The sequence below is a fragment of the Acomys russatus genome, chromosome 32 (genome assembly GCF_903995435.1).
Source record: "Acomys russatus chromosome 32, mAcoRus1.1, whole genome shotgun sequence".
NCBI lineage: Eukaryota > Metazoa > Chordata > Mammalia > Rodentia > Muridae > Acomys > Acomys russatus.
This window is the reverse complement of record NC_067168.1, coordinates 25,053,250-25,078,130: the sequence shown is the minus strand read 5'-3', so window position 1 is coordinate 25,078,130 and position 24,881 is coordinate 25,053,250. Positions and strand designations below refer to the sequence as shown.

Below are 24,881 nucleotides of genomic sequence, written 5' to 3'. Positions count from 1 at the left end.
CTGTCAGGTCATCTTGTTTCTGAAGGGGACTCAGAGGCTGAAGGCCTGGTTCGTGGATTCATTTCTACAGAGCAGGTGCAGCTCCTGTGCCCCCGAGGGACCACTTACTCCGGCTATCTCTGGAGGCGACAGGAGCCCTGAAGAGCCCAGCCTGCTTGTCCCAGCCCCCAGCTCTTTGGTGTTCATGATGGGCTCATTCATTTTTCTGTCAGAAACAATAGATGTAATCTGCATGTTAACAGTCCTTTAGCCATCAATCATAAACTCTTCCTTCCCCCAGGAGCACCTCCTGCTTTGCAAAAATAAGGATGGTAGATGCAGGCCAGCTCTTCCTGCGGTTGGATCCCAGGATGAGCATCCTCCAAGGGCACAGGCGGGGCCTCTCAGGTTTCCTTCAGGGTTGGGAAGAGAACTGTTGGAATGTATGAGCCACAAGAGGTATCACACAGGAGTCTCTGGTCTAGAAGGATGTCGTGGGAGTCCAACATGGAGGGCTGGGATGAAGGATGGGTCCTTGGGGTGTCCTGTGGGATGTGTTCTGTGAATACAGTATGGAGTGGGGACAGGTGATCGAGACATACGTTTCCCTATGAACTGTGGGCATTACGTCATGCAGGGAATAGGACACAGTGGGAGAGAGCTGTAGGGATACAGAGGGACCTAACACAGGGAGGTTGGCTGTAGATGGTAGGCATGTGGTAGGTGTGCTGGGGGGTATGTTGTGTGTATGCTGCGGCACGCTGTGAGGTTGTACTGTGGTGTGCTGTGGAGTGCTGAGGGAGTATGCTGTGGTAAGCTGTGGGTGTACAATAGAGTGCTATGCGTGTGCTATGGAGGTGTGCTGTGGAGGAGCTGTGGTTTGCTGAAGGGGAGGTAGCTGCTAGGATTCAGTGTGGTCTCTGGGCAGTGCTATGGTATCATATTGTAAGCACCCAACTGTGCCTGGGGTCATTCTTTCCCTATAAACCTTCCTAACCCCCCAGGAGAATACGCTTATGCCCTAATATTGCTAGCTTTCACATATCTCGGGCTGAGGAAAGGCAGGGAGTCCCATTGGTGACAACGCCCTAGCAGCTTGTGTAGCTCAGCTGGCACAGCTTCTTCTCTGACCTTTCTCCAGGCTGGCTGTCCAGGTGGCCCTCCCTGGGAACCCCAAGGACCCAGCACAGGAGACAGAAGGAAATACCTTGGCATTCTTCTCTGAAGAGAGACCCAGCAGTAGGAAGCTCAGATTCGGGGTTTTCTAGGGTTCCCTAAGCCTCCACCACACACAGCAGCCCCTCATGACTGGCCCCACCCTGCCCTGCAGTCAGGCCCCGCCTCCAGGTCTCTGGCTCACCTAATACCTGCACAGCAATTGTTAGCGTGACTTATTGGGTGGCAAACACAGAAGAGGTGAGGCTTCTGGGTGAAGGACTTGTTTTAAATATATGTGTCAATTTCCACAAACCTGATGACAAAAGATTTTCAAACACACAGCAAAGTTCAAAGACTTACAAAGTGAACACCTGCCTGCCCAAGTCCCAAAGTGCACAATTCTTATTTTATTACAAATCTGCCTCCTATCCATTCTTTGATCCATCTTACTTCTTTGACACTTAACAAAGTTAGATGCTGACAACGGTGCTCTCAGCCCTACAATGTGCAGGCTCTTGTCAACTACACGTCCTGCCTTTTTCACATGCTATGGAATGTAGAACTCTGGAAGGCACCATTCTATGAATGTTGACAAATACACCCAGGTCAGCCCACTCCTTCTCATCAACATACAAAACATCCCTTCACCTTAGAGACCCTGTGTCTGTCCCATTCAATCTCACTGCCCCACCCAGAAGCCATGGCCACTGTTTTCCCCCACCATGGATATGTCATTTAAAGCCTCAAGCAGATGCGGACGGCTCACACACGGTGCTGTTTGTCTAATTTTACTTGGCACAATCCACATGAGGGTTTGAATCCACAGTGTGCTTTTTATTTCGCTATACAATGCTTATGCTCTCACTGGGCAGGTCCGCTTTTTAGACCCATTGCGGGCCATTCTGAAACACAGTCAGTCTTGCTTGTCTATTCTGAAGCAGACCAGGTATCTGTTAGCAAGGCCCTGCCAGGACAAAGAACACAAATGGTGCATGACACATCCTTTGTGACAGAAAAGGACCTGAAAACCACCGCTCTAGAGTAGAGGCTCCCAAAATCTGATGAGATGCAGTGGAGTTCCAAGTTAGGCCTTACATGCCAATGGACAGTTTATTTGTATTCACAGCTTCGCCCATGTATGACCCATGCCAAGGGGAAAAGAAAATCACAAGGTGTGGTGTGAGTGTCTAAGGTGCAGGTTTGTGGACCTAAGGCGTGCACGTCTATCTAAAGCATAGGCAGCACTCTATGGGACAATGGCTGTCAATATCTGCTGCACATCAGGAACCCAGGGAGTGCTCACACTGGTCCTGCCTGGGTCCCGTATCAGGAGCCTTTCATATAACTGGCCAAGTGCATACAGCTAGCTGCAGCTATTAAAAGCTTCTGAAGGATGTTCATGTATAATCTGCTGGAAAGTTTGTGTTCAGCAGCTGCTGCAGCAGCAACAGCAGATCTGCCTGTTCCACCTGACCGTACCCCAAGAGAAACCCTCTTCTCCCTGGGACAGGGAAAGTGGGTGGTTGTCAGCTGAGCCGCTGCTGGCCAATCACCAACGGGATGGCATCCTAAAGCCCACGGTGTCTTAACTATAGTTAACCTGCAAACCAGTTAATCAGCCCCCAGAAAATCAGGTGTTGACTGTAATCTTATATTCACCAGGATTTTTGATCAGCAGTGACCTCCTTCCACGCCATTACCCTCGTTAATTGGGAATTGACTATGCTGTTAACGTGAATGTCTCATCTACTAACAGCGCTGTACGAGATCATTTTACAGACCCTCACAGCTCAAAAAATGTGATGCATCTGTGGCTACACTGGTCTGAGACAATTCACTTCCCCAAGGCTTTAAGGAATCACCACTGATGTTGCTGGGTTATGTATTCCTATGCTTGAAAGAAAGAAAAGCCTTCCACTGAAGGCTAAGGGGGAATTCAGAGAGCTAGACCAATGCGTGTGAGGCACAGCCTTTTGGTTAGCAATGATCTCTCTATCCCAAGACGCTCAACACAGGTCTTTGATTTGGCAGCGTCCTCGGCATTAACAGTTACAGAAGATAAAAAAGTGGAACACTCACAGGGCTGTGTCTCTTCCCACTGGCTATTCTGATAAGGAAAAATACAAATAAAAAGAAGCTACTGGGAGATGGGAGAATCTGATTACAGCTCCAGGGCTATGTCTGAAAAATGAGCTTTCATGTAAAACCTATTAGATCACAGGATCTCTCCCCTTCCAAAAAGAAACTGCAGGGAAATCCGAGATGACAAACACACTGCACACACTGAGATGTCCGACCAACTACGACGTGGGTCTCTCCTAATACCATAAAGCAGCACGTGAATAAACACCACTGCAGAGGGGGCAGGGGCCGCCCCTCCTCGAGGTACAATGTCCCAGCATCAAAGCAGCTGCTGCCTTTTCTTTATAAGACTCAGGACAGACTAACAACATGCAGGCCCCTGAACACCTGGAAGGCCTGGGATTGAATCTCTTTGGCGTCTCACTTCCTTCTGGGATTGAATCCCTTTGGTGCCTCACTTCCTTCTAGCTGCTCTCCCGGGCCACGTCCTACCTCTGCTCCCAGCCACCATCCAACCACAGCTCAAGGTGCCTCTTCCACCACAGCCAAGTCACTTACTTGTGTGTTCTCTCCTAGATTTCAGAGTGGGTGTATCCTAAGGAACAGGGAATGGCTTTTACAGTGTTTTATTATGAAAAATTATAAACATACAAAACAAAAAAATATAATGAATGGCATGCTCAGGCCCCCAGGTAAACACAAGCATACTTCCATGTTAACTTCCTGTTTGCCCCTGAAGTATATTAAAACCCATTAAAAATATTGCGATATTTTTGTCTTTAAATACTTCAAAAACACAGATACTTCCTAAAATAAGGAAACATTTTTATATCTCTGTATCATGCTCACACCTAACAAAATTAGTAATTCACAAAAATTACTTCAGTATTATCTAACACAAGTTAAATATTACTGTATGTCTTATAGAAGATAAAATATAGATACAGTTGTCATTGGATGCCAGTGAATAACAGATATGACTTATTTCCATAAAGTCCCCAAAAAGAAAGTGTGTCACATCCTGTCTTATCTAGGCTCCCTCATTGCCAGATGCAGGAAGATGGGAGGGGCCTATCTTGCAGGAGGGACAGATACAGGCAGTCACCTCACAGGCTACAACATCCAAACACAAGCTCACAGATCCCGCAGTTGGCAGTGGAAGACAGGACACTTGTCTCCCCCCACCAACACACATCAGCGACCAGTTCTGTCTAAAAGCCAGTTCTAGATCCAGGCCAACCCCAATTCGACCTTCAGCCTATTGTCTGAATTCTTGGAGCCTCAGGCCATGCCTTCAATGTGTGTGTGTGTGTGTAGGGCGGGGAGCTGCTCTGGAACACTGGCCATGAAGCAAGGTGAGACAGGGACCATCAGTGGCATTAGCAGATGTCAAAGAGCTCAGAGCGTCTGGGCCTCCCTCCCATTCATATCTGCACCAGAAAGTCCAGAACACAACCCAGCACTCCCCTGGTGTGGCCTTCCACACTGACTGGCTCAGATGAGGGCATACTGGCTAACCCTTCTCTCTCCACTTGGAACTGTCAAGGCTTTTGTTCCAGAAAACTGTGTAGACTTGAGGACTCCTCTCTGCCTCTTCTACCCCTCCAAGCACACTGCACACATCTGGAGTCAAGCACGGTGCTCCCCCTGACCCCCACCATCCTCAGCCTAGAGAGAAGGAAGGATTAAGGTTTCTTTGCACAATCAAAAGGAAACAGTGAGAAAATCAGGACAGTAAGCAATCGGGGCCAGAAGGCTTTGTTTGCTGAGTGTTCTCATCCCAGCCCAGAGAATTCTCCATCCCTTGCTAAGGTGCCTTAAGAAAGAACTTTCTATTACACAAACTTTCTAACAGATACAAAAGCCAAACAATTAACATAATAATCCTTTCCTGACTTCCATCCCCCCCCCACCTCCACCTGCAATTCAGGTACCTTCCCGTCTGCATTCCACACCATCTAGGACAGATGCCTCCCTGTGTGTGGACTGCCAGCCCCTCTGTTCTGAATTGCTGGGCCACCAGCCCTTTATGATTCTGGAAAGTCTAACACTCAAAATGGGGGCAGACATCCAAGCCTCAAAAACGCTTGGTCCAAGAGCCTGGCAGGATAACTCAGAGGTCTTTTTTTGATCTGGACACTGGACAAAAGCTTATTAAGAAGCCACATTCCCTGCCTTAGAAGATTCCCCACACCATCTGAGCAGCACCTGGAGCCAGCCTGGCCTGAGTTCAGGGAGGAGCAACAGTCACGTCCCTGCTTCCACTTACTCTAGCTTGAGTGAAGGTTTTGCTTCTGACAACAGAAAGACTCCTGCCCACAGCTTTTCCAGAAAGCATTATAAAGCAATGAGCGAAGCTGTCAATCTTCCTTGTGCTTATTGGAGTCTGGTCTCCTCACTTAACAAAAACAAAGCATGTTTTTTTATGAATACATTTCCTAATGGAAACAACACAAGCATGTGATTTAAAAATACTTCCTCAAGAAGCAGAAAACTCCATTTTGCTGTATTTTTAGAGGATAGCGATTCATCAATAATTTAGGTCCTCAAATTCCACTGTCAACTACCACGAAGCCCAGTACGATGCTATTCTGAACTAGACAAGTTGCCAGGGAGGCATCTGGGTTGACAACGGAGGATGTCTGTAATCAGCACTGGTCTTAGGGCTTGAGCCTCCTTTGCTCTGTGCATGAGAACCAGCCAGTTTCAGGGACAGAGGGAGGAGCAACATAGGCCCAAAGTGTTAACTGTCACTATGAGACGCTGAAAAACACAACCGGAAGAGGTCAAACCTGAGTCACTGTCTTTGTTACGGTTCCTGCTGCTGTAATAAAACACCATAACCAAAAGCAACTTGAGGAGGAAAGGGTTTATTCCAATTATACTTCCATATCACAGACCATTCTAGATGGAAGGCAGGGCATGAATCTGGAGGAAGGAGCACCACTTATTGGCTTGCTCACCATGGCTTGCTCAGCCTGCTTCCTTATAACTCCCAGGACCACCAGCCCAGGGGTGACACCACCCACTGTGAGCTGAGGCCTCCCACATCAGTCCCCCACAGGCTGATCTGGAGGTGGCATTTCTTTCAACGGAGGTTCCCTCTTCTACAATAACTCTAGTTGTGTCAAGCTGACATAAAAACTAGGCAGTGGGGCTACCCAGTCACCTGCATCCACTTCCCTCCCACTCCTCCTTGCCTGGGCCGCCTCTGTTCAGTGTGAACACTCAGGCCCTGTGTTTTGGGCAGCATGGACATGGACTGAGGTGGCAATGCTCCATGACCTGTGGGAGGCCATATCCCATGTGTGGAGGCGTGGTGTGATGGCTGACTTTCACTGTCAACTCGCCTAGTGTAGTCATTATGGAAGCACACGTCTGGGCATGTCTACCAGGGGTCTTCCAGAAAGGCTTAACTGCAGAGGGAGGCTCCACGGAGAAGGACAAAGTGACCCGATCGCAGGCAGTCATCTCTGCTTCCTTCCTGTGGATGCGTTGTGACTTGTCACTTCATGCTCCTGCCACCACCCCTTCTTCTCTGCCGCTGAGGACTGTACCTCCTTGAACCGTAAGCCAGCGTAAGCCCTCCCTCCCGTAAGGTGCTTCCATTTGGATAGCTGATGACAACAATCGGAAAAGTCCCTGACGATCACAAGAAGTGTGCGGTGGGATCAGATGTAAAGTGAGGTGTGAAGGGGACCTCTATGTCTAGGGCCCTTGAGGGAAGCTTCCTGATTTATTCTCTCTCAGGCGAGAGGGCATATATACGTTATTCACTGCAGTGTTGTCTGCAGTAACAAAGGACTGGCAGCTGCTCAGAACCCACCCGCAGAAAACTGATTAAATAAGCTGAGGTAGAATACTATTCATTATAGACTAAAGTGCATCTGTAATCGAGAGGGGTGATGGGGAGAGATCCTCTGCATACTGATTAGATGATCCATCCCAGATATACTGCTAGATGAGGGGAGGGGGAAGAAGCAAAGAGCTGAGTTACAAAGTGATGCATGAGAACACAAACTCCAAAAGAACAGAAAAATCAACAGTGATTGTCTATGGACAGACAGGGGGAAAGACAGTGTGTGTGTGTGTGTGTGTGTGTGTCTGTGTGTCTGTGTGTGTGTATACACATGTGAGTGCGCAGGAACCAGCAGAGGCCACAAGAGGGCATCAAATATCTTAGATCTGGAGTTACAGGTGGTGATAGGCTGTTCAACATGAGTGTGAAAATCCAAACTCAAGTCCTCTGCAAGAACAGTAGGCATTCTTAACCACTGTGCCACCCCCCCCAAGCTCCCATTTGTATGCTAGTTACAGAAACAAACAAACAACAAAGCAAACCCAACCTGAAAATCTTCTACCCCAATGGCATCACTTCCTGTGTACAAACTTTTCTTACAAAGAAATGGTGACATGTCTCTGAGCAAGAAATGGGTCTACGTTCTGCCCTCTTGAAACCATGCAGGCCAGTAACCATGGCAGAGGTGATGCTATGAGATTCCACGGCAGATGGAGGAGATGGTCCAGCTTGTACTTAGCACTCTTGGGATATTCCTCATAACCCAGATGGCACACTGTGAGAAAATCCAGGTCATACCACAAGGTCCCAAATGGAAGCCACTGCCATATGCGAGCCGCCACCGAGTGAGAACGTCTTTGAGGTGGCTCTAGCCTTGGCCAGCCATTACCTAATTGCTATTGAATAACAGACCCAGAACGAACACTGCCTAACCAAGCCCAGCCAGGCCCACACCCTAGATTGTGACATAATAGTAAAATGATCGATTTAAGTTCTCAGCTGTGATTTCCTAGGGCAGGAGCTTTCTAACAAGCTTACCTAGTTATTACCTCACCTGGTGATAGCAGAACACCCCAGTGGGCAGGTGTTTAGTTGGCCCTGAGGAAGAAGGAGTACACTAGAACAGATGAAACATGTTGACTCTGCATGGTCATGGGACACATAAGAGGAACGAGTTGTGGGACACAGAGGCTCGGACCCTGGGGAGGAGATGTGATGGGTATAAGGCTGCAGAAGACCCGCATGGGAAGGTGACCGTTATTATCGAGCTCGTAGGCTATGTCATGAGACAAGAGCACATACTACTGGAGCTGCCTGCTTCATCTTATGGACAAGAAAAGAAGCATAGAAGGAAAAGAAAAATGGTCATGATAGAAGAAAAAAGCGAAAGGATATGACAATGGCAAGTTGAATGATTATCTCCGTGACACAATGGAAAAGGTGAAAAGACAACCCAATCAAGCCAGCTACCTCTTGAATTCATTATGTAGACACACACACACACACAGACCCGCATCTCACACAGCCGTACCTATGCTTTATATAAATATGCAATCACATGTACATTATACACATGTGTGCAGTAGCTATTAAGATTACTTTTTGAGATATAATTATATCATTTCTCCTTTCTCTTCCTCCTCCAAGCCCTCCCCTATATACCTCCTTGCTCTTTTTCAAATTTATGGCCTCTTTTTTCATTAATTGTAGACACTCACACATATTCCTCTACACATAAGAACAATCTGCTCAGTCTGTATAAGGTTAGTTGTATATATGTTTTTAGGTGAGTCCTGCAGTAACTGTTCTAGCCAATAGTCAGCTTGGGGACAGAGTAGAGCAGGGAGCGTCCATAGGCTGGAGCCTGTGAACCAGTTATGATTTACTAAGTGGCAGCTGGAGGCCTCTGCCGAGCAAGGTTTGGGCCCTAGCATCAGTCAGTGCTGTCTGCATGTGCACAGGGCATAGCAACAGGGCAGGGAGCAGAGAATTTGTCATCTCGGTCTCTGTAGAATGCACCCCGGAACACAATTTAAAGGGAAATGGCTTCACTTTTCCAAAACAGTGGAATCTTGAAATCCTACTATGTAAGTTCTAAAGTACCTGTAACCCAGCGCATGTGAGCTTTAGCCACTGGCCTCTGAGTAAGGCCCTGGCTGTGGCACACTCAGGGACAATAAGCATATGTGGTGTTCCTAGGGTTTTTATTATGCCCCAAATTGCCACCGGAAGACCTCCTCTGTGTTTAGGAAGACAAAACAGATGGGATGGTTATGGACACACAACTACTTGGTGAATTAAGTCCAAATGTCAGCACGACCTTAGCCCGTACCTCAACTGTGCACGGCCGTCTTGCGATATAGAGCTGACCAAACCTTTAATTGGAGATTGGAGTTTCAGCAGAGAGGCAGTGACTACAAATCATTTATCAGGGCACCAGAAGCCGTAAGCACAGAAATTCCCCGACACTCTGGCACCAGCGCCAGTGTAGTAAATCCAGTAAATAGTAAAACATGGCACGGGAGATTTAACCGTGAGTTGATACAAATGAGGTTAAATGTTTTCTCCCAGTGAATTTTTCTTTTCAATGCATCCGAATGTGCTGGAGAAATAGCGGGTGTAATCAACAGACGGGAAAACACTGCCACGAAACAGATAAATCTGATTACCCCATCAGGCCTCCTTTTGAAGTGGTGGGTCTCTAACTGCACAGCTGCATAGCACTGGCATCCTGCCTCTTAAATCAATATTAGGGCTCCAGCCCTACTCCCTGGGAACAGACCATATTCTTTGTACGGCTGTCTTCTCACACGTTTTGTGTTGGCTTCTGCTCAGTGCTGTCTTCAACCTGGTGTGTCTGGCTGTGACTTAGTGTGGAACAATGACCTGGATCACCTTCAGACTCGTACTCAGGTGAGGCTTGTGGTGTTAAGCATTACAGCCTATGATGTGCCCTTGGCTGCAGGCTTTGCCACCTTGAGGCAAGCCAGCCTGACTTCCAACTACCAGGATCTGCAGCTCCTTGCCCACGTGCTCTGCCCGGTGCCTAGGATCTGATGACTAACTCACCCCTAAAGATGCCCAACCAGTAACCGAGGGGAGTGGTGTGTGCGCGCGCACGCGCGCGTGTGTGTGTGTGTGTGTGCGCGTGCACGCACGCACTCAGTCCCCAAGCCTCCTGAGAGGACAACTCCGGGACAGATAATCTGTAGCCTCTGTTAAATTCTGGTTGCCCAGGTTGGGTCCCTGTTTGACAGAGGACATCTTTGGCTCATTCCCCCGTTTCCTGCCAGCAGTTCCTGGACCCTCTCCCAAATAAAACTCAAATCCACATCTCAAATAAAGACATATGGTAAATCCCCAATGTCTGGCTGACTGAACGCATGCCACTCAGGACATATGGCTGGCTGTGCGTGGGATTTTGGCCAAGAATAGGCAGAGAAAGTATGTGGATACACAGAGGAGTATGGGACGTGGTGTTCAGCTCCTGAGGCATCAAAGCCTGTACAATAATACATTGTACAGGGGTGGCCCAGTGCTGCTGCATGCTCATGTGTGTGTGTGTGGGGGGGGAGTCTTTGTGCATGTACTTGCACTCATCTTGGGGAAAGAGGGTGCTGAAATGTCACCAACAATGCTCTCAAAACTCCAATCAACCCCTCTTAAATCAGTGGATACCAAGACAGGTGTTAGCCCTTTTTTTAAACCTCAAAATCCCAAGACTCTTAAGTCCACAGTACTGGGGAGAGCACACCTATGAGCCATTCATTCAGGGGACCCAGAATGACCTTGAACTACAGACACTGAGGTGGAGAGCCAAGCCCACTTCAAAAATAGTTGATTGAGCTAGATGTGATGGCACACACTTCTAATGCAGCACTCACGTGCCTGAGGCAGAAGGATCATCGCAAGTTCAAGACTAGCCTATCTCACACAGCAAGTTATAGGCCAGCTATGGCTACGGAGTGAGACCTTAGCTCGAACAAAGGAAAAGAGCCTATTGGAAGATTGAATTCAGGAAAACCACAACAGTGCAAACAGCAGAAAAGAACATCATTTAACTTGCCTCATCTACTGCGGCCCCTCTAGGCTCATGTTTTGAATGTCCAGTTGCTGGTGTATTCGGGGAGGCCTGGCATGTTTAGAAGGTAGGGCCTGGTGGGCAGAAGGAGCTCGTCAGGGGCGGGCCTTTGGGGGTTATATCCAATCTTTCCTTTCTTCCTGTCCCTCGGCTTCCTGGCCCACCATGATGTGAGCAGCCCCCACAACACACCCCAGTCACCATGAACTTAGCTGTGTCACTGTGTCCTCCCCATCAGAAAGGTCAGGAAACAGTTTCTGTCAGGTACAGTGTTCAAAATGACATAAAAGTAATTAGAACAGAACACTGCTCCAGGGAAGTGAATGCCGAGACATTGCTAGCCTGTGGGTCTTGGGCCGTTGGAGCTGTTTATGGGAGGAAGTGAAGTCCTAGCATGCGGTACACAGAGATGACCAAGTCATTCTGGTGAGAATTCAAAAGACCCTAATGCTGACGGAAATGTGAGTGGCGAAGGCCAGGGTTCAAATGGGAGTATGGACTCCATAGGAACGGCAGCAGTAGCCATCTGTATTATATTCTGGGGAAAAGCAAATTGTCTACTCTGCCCACCAGAAAACCTGACTAAGGATGAGTTAAAAAGTAATAGACTAGGCGGCTGGAGAGTTGGCTCAGTGGTTAACAGCACACCTTGCTCTTGCAGAGGACCCACGCTTGAGACCCAGCACCCACATGGCAGCTCACAACTGTCTGCAACTCCAACCCCAGGGGGTCTGACAGCCTCATCTGACCCCCACAGGTACTAGGCATACATATAAACAGGCCAATCACCCATATACACATCAACTGATAATTTTTAGCAGGGTTTAACAAAGTAATAGATTGATTAATTTGGCAGAGGAAATTTCAAGACAGGATAGCATTCAGGCTTTGGCATGATTGTTGCTGAAAACTGGGACCAAAACATAGAGCAAGAGGACTGGAAAACCCTGCAGTTTGTTTGGCTAGGAAAAGGGTGTGTTTACAGTTATGGACAATGAGGCTGTAAGTGTTTAAAAGATTGACACCATTAAGGAGAGGCCAAACACTTTTTTCTCTGTACCAGGACCACAGGAAATGCACCTTGAGAATACTTTGGGAATTGATGGCATCTCTCTCGCCTCTCACAGACTGCAATAATTTCAAAGAAAGTACTTTTAGTCAGAGGCACCCTCCAGGGTACCCTGCTCGTTCAGAGCAGCCTAGGGAAGTGATTTTTCCTGGTTCAAGAGTTGAAGGAGACACAGAGACTACTTCATGGTCCAAAGGGAGCAGCTATATCAGAATTTCGCTTTGCCCACATGGTCTCAGGTTTGCAAGCAAGCAGGATCTAAGTCACAACGTTATGTAAGCTTGCACTTAGGTTTCTAAGGAACACCTAGTGGGCTAGGCCACATATGGGCTGGTAAGATTCCTTACAGGGAGCTCATGATAATTTGATGCGTAATTCTTTGAGGGTAAAGCCAACGCTTCTGTGGAAACCCAAGGGATCTTAGCGATGTGGAGGGCATAGAGCATCTGTTGAAGAAAAGTGGCAGGTACCAGGCAGAGTCGGCCCAAGAGGAAAACCGTGGAGGCTTCAAACAGCAAGGCCATGCAGGCGGGGCTGTGCAAGCCTGTGGGAACTCAGAGGGTGCCACCATATGCCCCAGATGCTAGATGTGGATACACAGTATTTCAGGTTTGTCCTGTTGCATTTCATCCCTGCTTAGGACAACCAGTCCTCTCCGTGGCACCATTCATCTTACTTCCAGCCAGCAGCAGTACTTTGGTGGGGTGGCTATGGAACCCTGAAAACGTAGGAACCAACTGGCAAAAGAGGGTTATAAGAGAACAAGCTTTGGAGGTTACACCTAGACTCTGGTTTCTTCCCCTTTCTCTCACCTTATTGGCCCACATGAAGGAACTCTGGTGGTTTCTTTCCTCCTTCCTGACTGGTTGTCATGTGAACGGCCACTACTGCATGCTCCCACTGCCATGAGCCGTTTTGCTCTACCTTTCCCACAGTGATGGACTGGGATCCACAAAATCAGGATCCATAAAACCCTCCTTTAATTAGTTTTTGTCAGATACTGTGGTCACAGCAAGGCAAAAGTAACCATCAGAAATAATACAGCAATAGAGACGTGAAGTCATGAAAACGAAGTATCCGTTGCCCCACTGCTCACCCTAGGACGCCCTTGCACACTGTCTTTCTCAACATGCTCGGTCTAATCGCCTTCTGCTTTCTCTGTAGGTGGGGGTTCGGCTTCAGGCTTCAGCACTGCACAGGACTCCACCAACGTGGTACCCCATAATTTCACTTTCTCCCTATACAGTGTCACTCAGGCCATGCCCAAGTCTTCGTCATCACAAATGATGACTGGCAGACTGTCACCATACCTCGGCTCTTCCCACTTTCCAGATTGTTTTCTTTTATTGCTTTTTTTTTTTTTTCCAAGTTTTTAAAATTATGATTCTTTTAAAAACAGATACATTTATATTATTACACATAAATAAAATAAAATAAAATACAGCAGGAAGAACCACGAAACAATCAGGAATTATATAAATGTTACATTCATAGTGATTTGGCTATTTGTATTTGGCAAACTTGAAGTAAAACATCTTTCCTATCTTGTTGAGTCTCTCAGGAAATTAAGTTTTATTCCTTCTCAAGTCTCTGACAGGGCTGAAGACCAGATAGTTTAGTCTTACAATTAAGCTTAGTTGGTTAGGGGTTAAGAAGTTTTTAGATCAAGATAGATGTTTTAAGTTAACAGAGATGAGATATGATAGGTATTGATTTTCATTCAGAATTTTAGACTCAGATTGTTTTCTTAAGGAAGAATCACAGAAGCTCAGAGGCAGTCACATTTCAGTGAGGTCTGAAACAGGCAGCCCCTCTCCTTCAAACATCGGCAGCTTTCTGAATTCTTCCGTGTAGTGGGGAGCAGACATTAGCACCTCCCCTCCAAACAACAGTAAGACAAAAAATGGCCAATAATAGTTTCATAAAAGAGGCCAGATGGAGAATTAGAATCTAAGCAGGCTCAGCTACTAAGGATAGTTTTCTTGTGACAAACACCTACTTCTGATCTTTAAAATCAGCACTGAGAATACCAATTTCCAGCCAGACTCCTCCACACCGGCTCATGTACCAGGTACTTGATCCAAAGATCACCTGCTCAGACAAAACTCCCAGCCTTCCGCAGCATGCCTCGCACAACAATGGCATCCACTCTCTCCCCTCTGCCCCTTGCTGAGCTCAGACTGAGGCTGTTAGCCTTGCTTGTTTTCACCACCCCTCTCTGCGCCCTCAGGAGCAAACTCCCTGGACGCAGTTAGGCTGAACTCTGTCAGCCTCCTTGTCCCACATTCTGCCACCTCCAGAACACTGAGATCTGGAAAGAGTCACCATGAGTATGCTCACTCTCCTCTGCAACAAGTTCCACCTCCTGTCTATGCTTGGCCCTGCCTTGGCGCTTTGTTTTTATAAGACGAACGGGATTGGGGTGTGTGTGTGTGCGTGTGCGTGTGCGTGTTGTAGGTGGAAGGCCTTGGCGCTTCATTTTTACAAGAGGAACGGGATTGGTGTGTGTGTGTGTGTGTGTGTGTGTGAGATGTAGGTGGAAGGCAAGGGAAGATTGGCTCTAATTTAAAAGCATCTTAGGAGCTCTAAAGAGTTCCAGGTTGACTGATGGACACATTTACTTCTCGGCACCCCTTTCATAAATATCTACCACTTAACATGCACTTTCAGGAGGCATAAATACCTCCTGCGTGTCAGCCTTTATGGATGGGAGATTGCCAGAGCTATTTCTTTGCTCCGTGGCCATGAGCCACACAATTACAATCCTATTAAAGCCGTGCCCTGGGAATCTGGCCTTTCCCCACTGGCCTGTGTGGCAGTCAAACACTCCCCACCAGGAGGAGTCAGGGGCCTCCTGTGTGTGCCTCTGTCCTTTGCTCTGGGCAAACAGGCAGCTCGGCTCTCTAAGATTTCCACTTGTCAACATCTCTGGCCAAGCAAATTATGTTATTCTAATAATATTCGGGCATAGAAAGATAATATTTTCCATAGGCATTCAGGTCACGGCTTACCAGTTGAAGGCAGGCATGGTGTCCCTCACAAGTGACTACTCTTGGAAGGCCAGGCTCCTCCCGACACCACCAGCTTAGCCAGCTCACACAGGGGTAGACAGACAAGGCCCTCCCTGGGGGCCAGCAGTAGGCACAGGTGGCCATCCTTCCTCTGAGATGACAGGCCACTGGCTGCCCTATGGTAACATCTATGTGGACCTTTGACCTGGTGGACCTAGGCACAGGAGAAAACAAGCTCTCTGGGCATTCTGTCACTTAGAAGGAAGAGGGCTCCAGCACCCACCTCACCAAAGACACCCTTAGGTGCGTCAGCGCCCACTTGCTGCTTTGACTCAGCCTGAGATGGGCGGTAATGGCACCTGGGGTTTCTGAGGAGACAAGACGCAAACAAGAACTGCACAGACACTAGCAGTGAACACAAGACTTACTCTTCTGCTTAGAAGCCAGAGGCCCACCATTTTAAAAGTACACATTCTCGATAAGTTCACAAATCACCACTCATCAGAATTTGTACAAAAATGCCCTATAGTAGTCTTCAAAGGCAGGTGTTCTGTGAGTATAAGCCTCCAAACAACAGCATCCGCAGGCCCACTTTCACATGCCGTCTCGGAACCCCCTGGCCTCTGCTGCTGGACAGATAACCACCTTGATGATTCGCTGCTGGGCGTCTGCTTATGTGCTCATGTCTGTCTTTACTAATCCTGCCTCCAATGTATGGGCTTCACGAGGGTTAAGACTGCCATCTGTGTCCCTAGTCAGATCCCCAGGACACTGTCTGAGGTCTGTGGAAGGAACGGATAGAGGGAGGCAAGACAATAGGCCAGGTACAGTGCTGGGACCAGGGAACATTTGGCCCCACGGGTGTGGAAGCCTTCCAGCCAACAGAGGTGGCACTGGGACCTGCAGGCAGGCGTCCACCATTATGAAGTGACTGAGGAGGGCTTCCTTGACCCAGCTGTGGCTCTATAGCTGCCCATGCATCAAGATTTCAGGGGTCGCTGTGGCCAGAGGCAGGGCAGCAGGAAGAGCGGGCTTCCCTGGGCAAGAGGCCAGGCATAGAGACGGCACCCCTGGATGGCAAGATCAGACAGCTATGACTTTCTGAAGATGCGAGCCATTTCATGCCAGGCACAATTACCCTCTCACCCATCACCTCAGAGAGCGAGCTCAGATGTCCCCAGTGTGTTCCTACATCCACAGTGGCCATGGAATGCCTGGCTATTTTGAGGCTGGGGACACAGCTCAGCAGAAGAGCCCTTGCCTAGCATGCATGAGGTCATGGGTTCAAGCCCCAGCACCACAGAGAAAGAAGTAAACCGAGCCCCACCTATGAGGGAAGGTGCAGCCAGCCCACTGTGCTGGCTGAGCACTATCCCCTCAGGGTCTGCATGCTAGCACACCGGGAGGGAGATGCTGGCCTGAGGCCTGCCCTGTGAAATGGGATCTGTCCATCTTTACCAGGGAGCGGTGATAAACGATCACAGACAGACACTGGCCAGGACAAGCCACTTTATTTAAGAGCTCTGACAGCCCAAAGTGGTTTAACATAGATGCATGGAAGATTTATCTAGATGATAAAACACCTGCACTCAAAAGGCACATAAATTATGATTTTTCACGTTTTATTTTTCCTTTACGAGTAACATTATACATACTGAGCAGGTTATATTTAGGAATATATATGTATATACATTTATGCATGTAACAGCAACTAATGAGAAAAGAGGCCATGAATTTGAAAAAGAGCAAAGAGGGGTATATGGGAGGGCTGGAGGGGAGGAAAGGGAAGGGACAGATGATGTAATTATATTATATTCTCTAAAATAAAAGAAAAAGAGCTGGCACAGTGGCATACACCTGTAATCCCAGCACCCAGACAGACAGACGCAGCTGCACTATGACTTCGAGGCCAGCCTGGTCTACAAATCGAGTCTTGGACAGCCAAGCTGCACAGAGAAAGCCTGTCATGGAGGGGAAAAAAAAAAAAAACCATAAAAAATAAGAGAAAATAAATAAATAAATAAATATAAAAGAAAAAGCACCCCACAGTCAAGTGTTTTAAGTAATAAGAGAAACACACATGAGGGTGACTGCCCTTCACACACATGGTCTGGTTGTCTGAAGTGCCTCTGTTACCAGAAAGGACTGATTTGGAACAGAGGCCACACATTGGTGACCTTCGTTTTCCTTGTGGTTGGTAGTGTGTGATCCATCTGTGGGAGGACTGATAAATATAAAAATAGCTATTACTGACTAGATTTCCCCATACTCTATCTAGGTGCTGAGGCTAGCCCCTCATGTGCCTATCTTGCTTACTATTAGGTGCATACGATTCTCATTTTATAGATGCTAAGACTTTGGCCATAGACTGTGTAATCTGATTGGAAAGCCGGGGGTGGGGGGCTGGGGGAATCAGAGTGGGGTGGGGGAGGGGGTGGGGGGTCATCCATCAGGCTGCCTCCTACGGTGTTTAGTCCTCTGCAAATACTGAAGCACATTACTGTTCTCTGCTTTCATACTTAACTTCCTACTACACACACACACACACACACACACACACACACACACACACACACACACCACTTCAAAAAGTTCTAGGGGTTTATTTTCATTTCTTCATTCATTCATCTGTTTGTAGTGTTTTGAGCATGGCTGTCCTGTATAGGGGTTAAGTGCTTCACCACTCCCAAGCTACTTAGTGAATGAGATCAGTCTTGGGCAGTTATCCTAACCATACCACTGTATTTATAAAGAGGCCAATGAGGCAACAGTAGCCCCTTGCAGGGGAGGGGACTCACCCAGTCATGAGTTAAGCTCGGAAGGCAACTTTAGAACTTTTGGCTAGTTTCTTTGGGTTTTTTCCCCTCTTCTTTTGTGTTTTTTCTGGCCCAAGTTTTCTCAGACTCTTGGGCCTTTGAAGTGTTGAGTCCACTATCATGTAGACAGAGCATGCCTCACATTTGGAGGCTGGTGCTTTTGGTGGGGGTGGGGAACGACTGCCATAGATAGCTCAACCCCTCACTAATCACCATGCCCAGTTCCTAAACCCCCCCCCCCCTCCACTGCACCAGTGTCTGCTGAGATAAGGAATAGGCAAGACCAGTAGCATAGAAACTTCCTCCATGCAGGGTATGACGCCAAGGCTTCTGGGTACTTGGGTCCCAGCGGCCTCAAGAGCAGGCACTGTTATTCTTGCTTTAGTTTATTTGGAAAAGGAAAGCATAGGAGATTAGTATTTCTTCGGAGCAGAACTGTATGCCAAGAACCTGCTAAGGATAAGCACCCTCCCTCTTCAGATCAGCCGCAAGGCTGGCAAGTCGCAGGACTACGGCCACCAACTTGAAGCCTCTCTTCTTCTCCTGGCCAGCATACTGCCATGGCCTGTGAGGGGAAACACAGGGGCTGCACCATGGCTGCTCTTTCTCCTTTCCCTCCGACATCCCATTAATAATCCTGTTTTGACCACAACCCACCAATGGTGACAGGCTCCTCCCTTAACTGTGTTCCCCATCTCTGGCTCCCCATTCTGTTCTCTTAGATCAAATCCTAACTCTACATCAGTGGTGTAGACAAGACCACAGAAGACATCGGAATCATCCAAGGAATAAAATATACCAAGCCTGTTTTTTCATTAGTTGTTGTTAATGCATATATATGTGTAATATATATTATTTATGTATATGTTATACATATATACATATACTGTAATATATAATACATATATGTGCATTAACAACAATAAAGAAAAAGGCCATGAATTTGAAAGAGTAAGGAGGGATATATGGGAGGGTTTGGAGGAAGGAAAGGGAAGAGAGAAATGATGTAATTTTATTATAACCTTAAAAATATAAAAGAAATAATATAAATACACACATACGTAAATGCCAAGCAGCTGACAGGTGCAAAGCATGCCCTCAAATCTGTGCTAGCCTCAAGTTCTGAGGGTCCTCAGCAGAGAAGCTGAGAAGAAGGGAAGCTGCCTTCTGGCTGATTTTAGAGAGTGACACCAAGCACTGAGAGCTTGGTGAAAGAGTGGGAACATGTACTCTGGGGCTCTTGGGGCTGGCAGGACCAGGCAGAGCTTGCTGGGAGACATGTCCCTAGACCAGCAGTTCTCAGCCTGTGGGTCGTAACCCCCTTGGGGGCCACATATCAGATACATGCACATCACGATTACAGGAGCAGAATTACAGTTATAAGGTAGCAATGAAATGATGTTATGTTTGGAGGTTCACCACAACATGAGGAACTGTATTAAAGGGTCTCAGCGTTAGGAAGGGTGAGGACCACTGGGCTAAACAGAAGCAAGGCAGCTTCTCCTCACGAGGCTCGAGGTCAGCATGGCACATGGCCAACCCTGCAGAGGCTCCAGGAGAGCAGGTCTTGTGTCTAGCTTCTCTGACCCCCTTAGGGCCAAGGAAAAGGCATGAGCCAGGTGTTTCAAAGAGGAATGGTCGAACCAGCCCTCAGCTTAAGAGTGCACTTACGTGTCGGAAGAGAGTGGACTAAGGAAGGGGAGGTAGGCTTGCTCTGTGAGAGCCATCAGAAGGTCAGTCCTGAGGAGCCTAGCTTCCTTGCAAAAGACATCTTCATCCCTGCTGCACTGGCTGCTGTCCTGAACAGCTCTGGCGACTGCTTTCTACAAACCCATTTCCGAGATGTACAAGCGATCCCATTTTAGAACAAGGGTTGTGACAAACGCAACTCAGGAGGGAAGCCTTTATTTGGCTTGCGCTTCTAACATCACAGTCCATTAAATGATACAAATCCAGGCCGGAGGTGAAGGAGAGGCCAACGGAGGACCACTGCTTTCTGGCTTGTTTGCCATGGCTTGCTCAGCTTTTACAGCCCAGGGCCACCTTTCTGGTAAGGGGTGTGGTGGAACCACCCACCGTGGGCTGAACACTCCCACATCAATCATCAATGAAAGAAATACCCTATTTGCTCTAGGCCACCTTCGCTCTATGGGAGCATTATTACAATCCAGGTTTCGTCTTTCCAGAAGAATCTTGCTTATGTCAACGAAATCTGACCAGTACAGGAACTTGCAGGCCCCGGGCTCTCTGTAGGCCAACCCTTCCGAACCTCTTTCCCTAGCCCACATTTATTCTCCTGATAAAACGTGTCCCAGTGTCCTCACCCTGGAATTCCAGAATTTACCAGGCAGCTTTAGTTCCAGCAGGTTTTGCATGCAGGAAACTTGATAAAAACCACTCCAGAACACTGGGGTTGTTTGTTTTGTTTTGTTTTGTTTTAACCTCCACAGCCCCTACTAACTTGAACGTGCATATTTTAACGTGTGTGGTTTATCTTTGCTGTAGGTCTCCCTACCAGAGATCCCCGCGCTCCATGCTAGGCCAATAGAAGGAGAATATCGCCTAACACACTGTACTCGGGCTGCAGGAGAGATCCGAACCCGTGGCAGCCCGATCCCGTTCCCTGAGAAGCCTGACCGTGGAGCTGGCACGGTTTTGCGCTCCACAGCCACCTGACGCCCGCGTGTGCGCGCGCGCGCGCGCGCGCCGGAGTCGCAGCCGCCGAGAGTCACGTGGGCCCGGGAGGAACGCGGGATCTAGGGCCTCGTGAGCACCCACGCGGGCAGAACCGGGCGGCCAGGTCCACTGGCTATGCTTACCTCAGCGTCGCGGGGCTCCGCAGCGACACCTGGAGAGTCTCGGGCCTCAAGAGGGACGGAGGAGCTGCTGCTCGACAAGGGTGGGGATCAGGTCACCCGCCAAACAGCTCCAAGACTAACTTTCCTTGACCCAGGCTGGGGGCGGGGCCCAGAGTGAACTTGACCTTGAGCTCCCGGCTTCCTGCTGGAGGCAGAGCCCGAGGGACTCGGCTCCGAGGTTTGCCCCTCCCCCGAAGGTGGGTCCGGAGAAGCCCCGCCCCTCTCGCCGGCCTAAAACCACGCCCAATGCCCCGCCCCTGCTCCTCAGGTGCCCAGTAGGTTGAAACCGTTGGCGTTTCTGCTTTGTGTTTGTTTTTATTTTTCGGTTTTGTATTGCGCTTACTTATCCAATTTTCACTATCTTTAAAAGTTTGAGGTCAGGCGATGGTGGCCCACGCCTTTAATCACAGCACTTGGGAGGCAGAGGCAGGCGGATTGCTATGAGTTCGAGGCCAGACTGGTCTACAAAGCAAGTCCAGGACAGTCAAGGCTACACAGAGAAACCCTGTCTCGAAAAAACAAAAATACAAAACAAAACAAAAGTCTGAATTTAAAAACATATTAAACGATGTATGAACAGTTCTTAAAGTATAGAATAGCTACCTGTAATGAAAGCAACAAGCCCTTCCTGCTCTGTTTCACCACAGCCCTCCTTTTTCATCAGTCCCTTCTTTAGATGGTCACTTCCTGTCGCAAAAAAAAAAAAAAAAAAAAGATAAAAAGAGCTTACATAGCGATTTCTTGATTTATCTATTGACTTTCTGCCGTGTTAGATGAGGATTTACTCTCTTCCTGTGCCCTGCTTCCCTCTTGTGACACATTTACACCTCTCTATTCTCCAGCTCTGCCCTGGTGAGGGAGAAGGGGGGAGGGGAGAGGGCGGGGCTTGGTCCTGAAGCTGACACAGTTTGGGGGATGGGAAAATGAGGGCTATTTTAGGAAGAAAATACAATTAGGCTTTCTAGTGAGTATATTCATTCATACTAAAAAAAATTACAACCAAATCCTTGGAGATTCAGGCCCTTCTCCCCGAGGTCTTTGTGTAATTTAGAACCTTAATTTGCTCTGCTAATGCAATGTGGTTTCTCAGCCTCCCCATAACCCTCTATAGCTGCCCAGCGCTCACAAGGATCTTGCAGGAAGGAGTCTTGAAGATCAAGTTCACCAGCATCTTTCAATCCTAATGAAGTGAGTTGAAGTGGGGGGAAAAAAAAGATGATGTCAAGGCTCTGTGACTGCTACACATTAATTTCCCCCTCCTCCTGGACACAGTGACAAAGCAAGCAACTCCTGCATGGGGAGTGCTATATGAAGCTGTCTCTAGACCCTGTTTCTGTCCCCAGCCCCTCACAGTGCTCCCAGGCTCTTGGGACCCAGGCTTTTGGGAAAGGCTATACCTTTGTCTTGGCCTCACTAAGGCCCCAGGGAAAGGATACCTCCTGACTCAGGTAGGTAGTAGACCCCATGCATTCTGGGTGTCTTCTTAGGACCTAGGATACAATGTGCCTCCATAAAGTGACCTTGAGCTCGCAGCCTCCCCTACTCAGGTTTCGGTGTTCTCTCCTGTAATCAGCAGAAACAACCCTCCACCTCACTGGCTTCGGAGGAGGTTTAAGCGGCAAAACAGCTAAGTGTACAGTGTCCTCAGGATATTCTTTACTGATGTGTACCAGGGCTTGAACAGTGACTTCTCCTGGCTGAAGAGAATGCTGGCTTCCTGGACAAGAAGCGGTGTGTGGCACCACTTTTGGAAGGCAGTAAGAACAGCACACAACAGCCAGGCTTTAGCTAACATAGTGGGAAGAGAGGCAGGCCTGAGAAACTCAGTCTGGATAGGTGCCTAGTTCCAGAAGGCCAGTAACCAGATCCCTTGACTGTGGTAACAGCTGGCTACAATATCATAAGGATAATGGGAGCTTATGGGTAAGTTTAATTTCTCTATGACCCTGCTGCTTACTAAAGGAAGACATCTAGGAAATGCCATCCCAGAAAGGACAAGGATTTGATGTAGGCTATGTACCCGGGTCTCTCAGAAGTGACTACACTACAAGCCTTTGAGTGAAAGTAGTTTATTCATGAGGTATAAGAATGCAATTAGAGGAGATAGGGAAATAGAAGGATCCAGAGGGTCCTAGAAACCTACAAGAAGAACACTATGATGGACGGATCTGGACTCAGAGGTTCTGCTCAATCTAAGGCACCAACCAAGGACAATACGTGCAGTCATCATCAAACCCCTACCCAGATCGAGCCAAGGGACAGAACATTCTCCACAGTTAAGTGAAAACTGGGGAATAACTTTCACACGAACTCTGGTGCCCCATATCTGGCCATATCTCCTTGATGGGGAGGCCCAATGGCACTCAGAGGAAGGATAGCAGACTACCAAGAAGAGATTTGATACCCTAGCACCATATTCAGGGGGAAGAGGTCCCCCTCAGTCACAGTCATAGGGAAGGGGAATGGGGTGAAAGTGGGAGGGAGGGAGGAAGGGGAGGGATGCATGGGATGGGATAGAAAATGAGATGTAATATGAATTATTTTTTCAATAAAAAATGTTTTAAAAAATGCAACTAGAACAGGGAGAGAGCTCTGTGACGAGGCAGTGTAAAGCCAGCTCACCTATCTAGCAGGTGATTAGAATTGGAGTGTAATCTTAAAGAAATAGTCTAGAAAGCAGAGCATGGCTTGGGATTGTCCCACCCAAGGAAAACTTTCAGGAGTCAGGCTCCCCACCCCCAAGGAATTAAAAGGAACTGACAAATTAGCTTGTGTTTTCAAACAATTCAGAAATTATTTCTAGACATAAAATTGTTCTTACTAAGATGAGATCAGCAGCTGTGTAGTGCTGCTCTGCTCTTGCCTTCTGCCACTTAGCACGTTCTGAGGCTGTCTCCCTCTGTGGGAGTACTTTGGGCAGCCATCAGTGAATAGCTAGCTGAGAGGGGCCATGTTAGGCTATGTTCTGAGGACATTCTGAAGAACTGGTCCTCAGAAGAACTGTGCGTGGCACCATTGGCTGGCCAACCTCTGCATGGGACCATTGGCTGGCCAACCTCTGCATGGGACCATTGGCTGGCCAACCCCTGCATGGGACCATTGGCTGGCCAACCTCTGCATGAGACCATTGACTGGCCAACCTCTGCATGGGACCATTGACTGGCCAACCTCTGCACTTAGATGAGGTGTTCTTGCCTTGACTTCTAAGTTCTCATTCAGAAAGAACAAGCTTTGGTTGAATAAAGAAAAATACAATGTGTGAAAGGAGACTGGTAGACTTTTAAAATGACCAAAGATGGCAGGCTTTTCAAACACTATGAGTGCTTTAGAAGGTGGGTGCTCTCTTACAACCAAAGACCAGACAGAGGACATTCATGCCAGGTCTTTCCTTTGCGGCTATTGAACAGGGCCATTAGAAAGCTTCTGTGTTGAGCGAGAAGGAGGCTTTTAAACTCTGAATCAGTCCACACCACACAGAAGCCCTTACTGGCTTCCATCACAATTAGGTTAAAACCCGGAGTCTCCCCCATAACCTACATAGGAATTTGAGTGCCCACAGCACATTGTAATTACATCGTGCAATTGGTCCTTCCTAATCTTCAGTCTCCTTGGTTTTTCTGTTCTTTCTCAAACACTGTTGTGGTTTTAACATAAAATGTCCCCGTGTGCTTGTGTTTTGAGCACTTGATCCCCACTCTGAGCCTTTTTGGTAGGCTGTGGAAACTTTGGAACATGGTGCTTAAGGCAGACATAGGCCACACCACGAGGGACAGGCGTTGATTATTATAGCAGCTGCCTCCCAATCCTTCCTCTGTGTTCTTGATCTGGCGAATTATGAACAAGCCACACCACAGGCCCTCCCACCAGGATCTGCTTCCGCCATCATGCCTTCCCTAGCACATACACACAGTGGCCTCATCCCTCTAAACTATAGGCCTTTAAATTGTCTGTTCAGGTGTGGAGTCACAGCAAGAAGAGTAAAGCAGGCACACTGAGCCTGTATGGCACTTCTCACCCATTGGTGGACA

General features: G+C 48.0%; 1 protein-coding gene across 2 annotated transcripts in view; it reads right to left on the bottom strand.

Annotated features, from left to right (window-relative positions):
- Nmnat3 (nicotinamide nucleotide adenylyltransferase 3) overlaps positions 1–20,657 on the bottom strand; it is a 112,893-nt gene extending 92,236 nt beyond the window's left edge. The window contains exon 1 of one of the 2 annotated variants that reach the window (XR_007830102.1): positions 20,511–20,557. The gene's annotated coding sequence lies outside the window, so the exon portion shown is untranslated. Of the gene's footprint in view, positions 1–20,510 lie in introns of both variants that reach the window. The other variant, XM_051140488.1, reaches the window with a different exon arrangement.
- Positions 20,658–24,881: the final 4,224 nt, after the last annotated feature.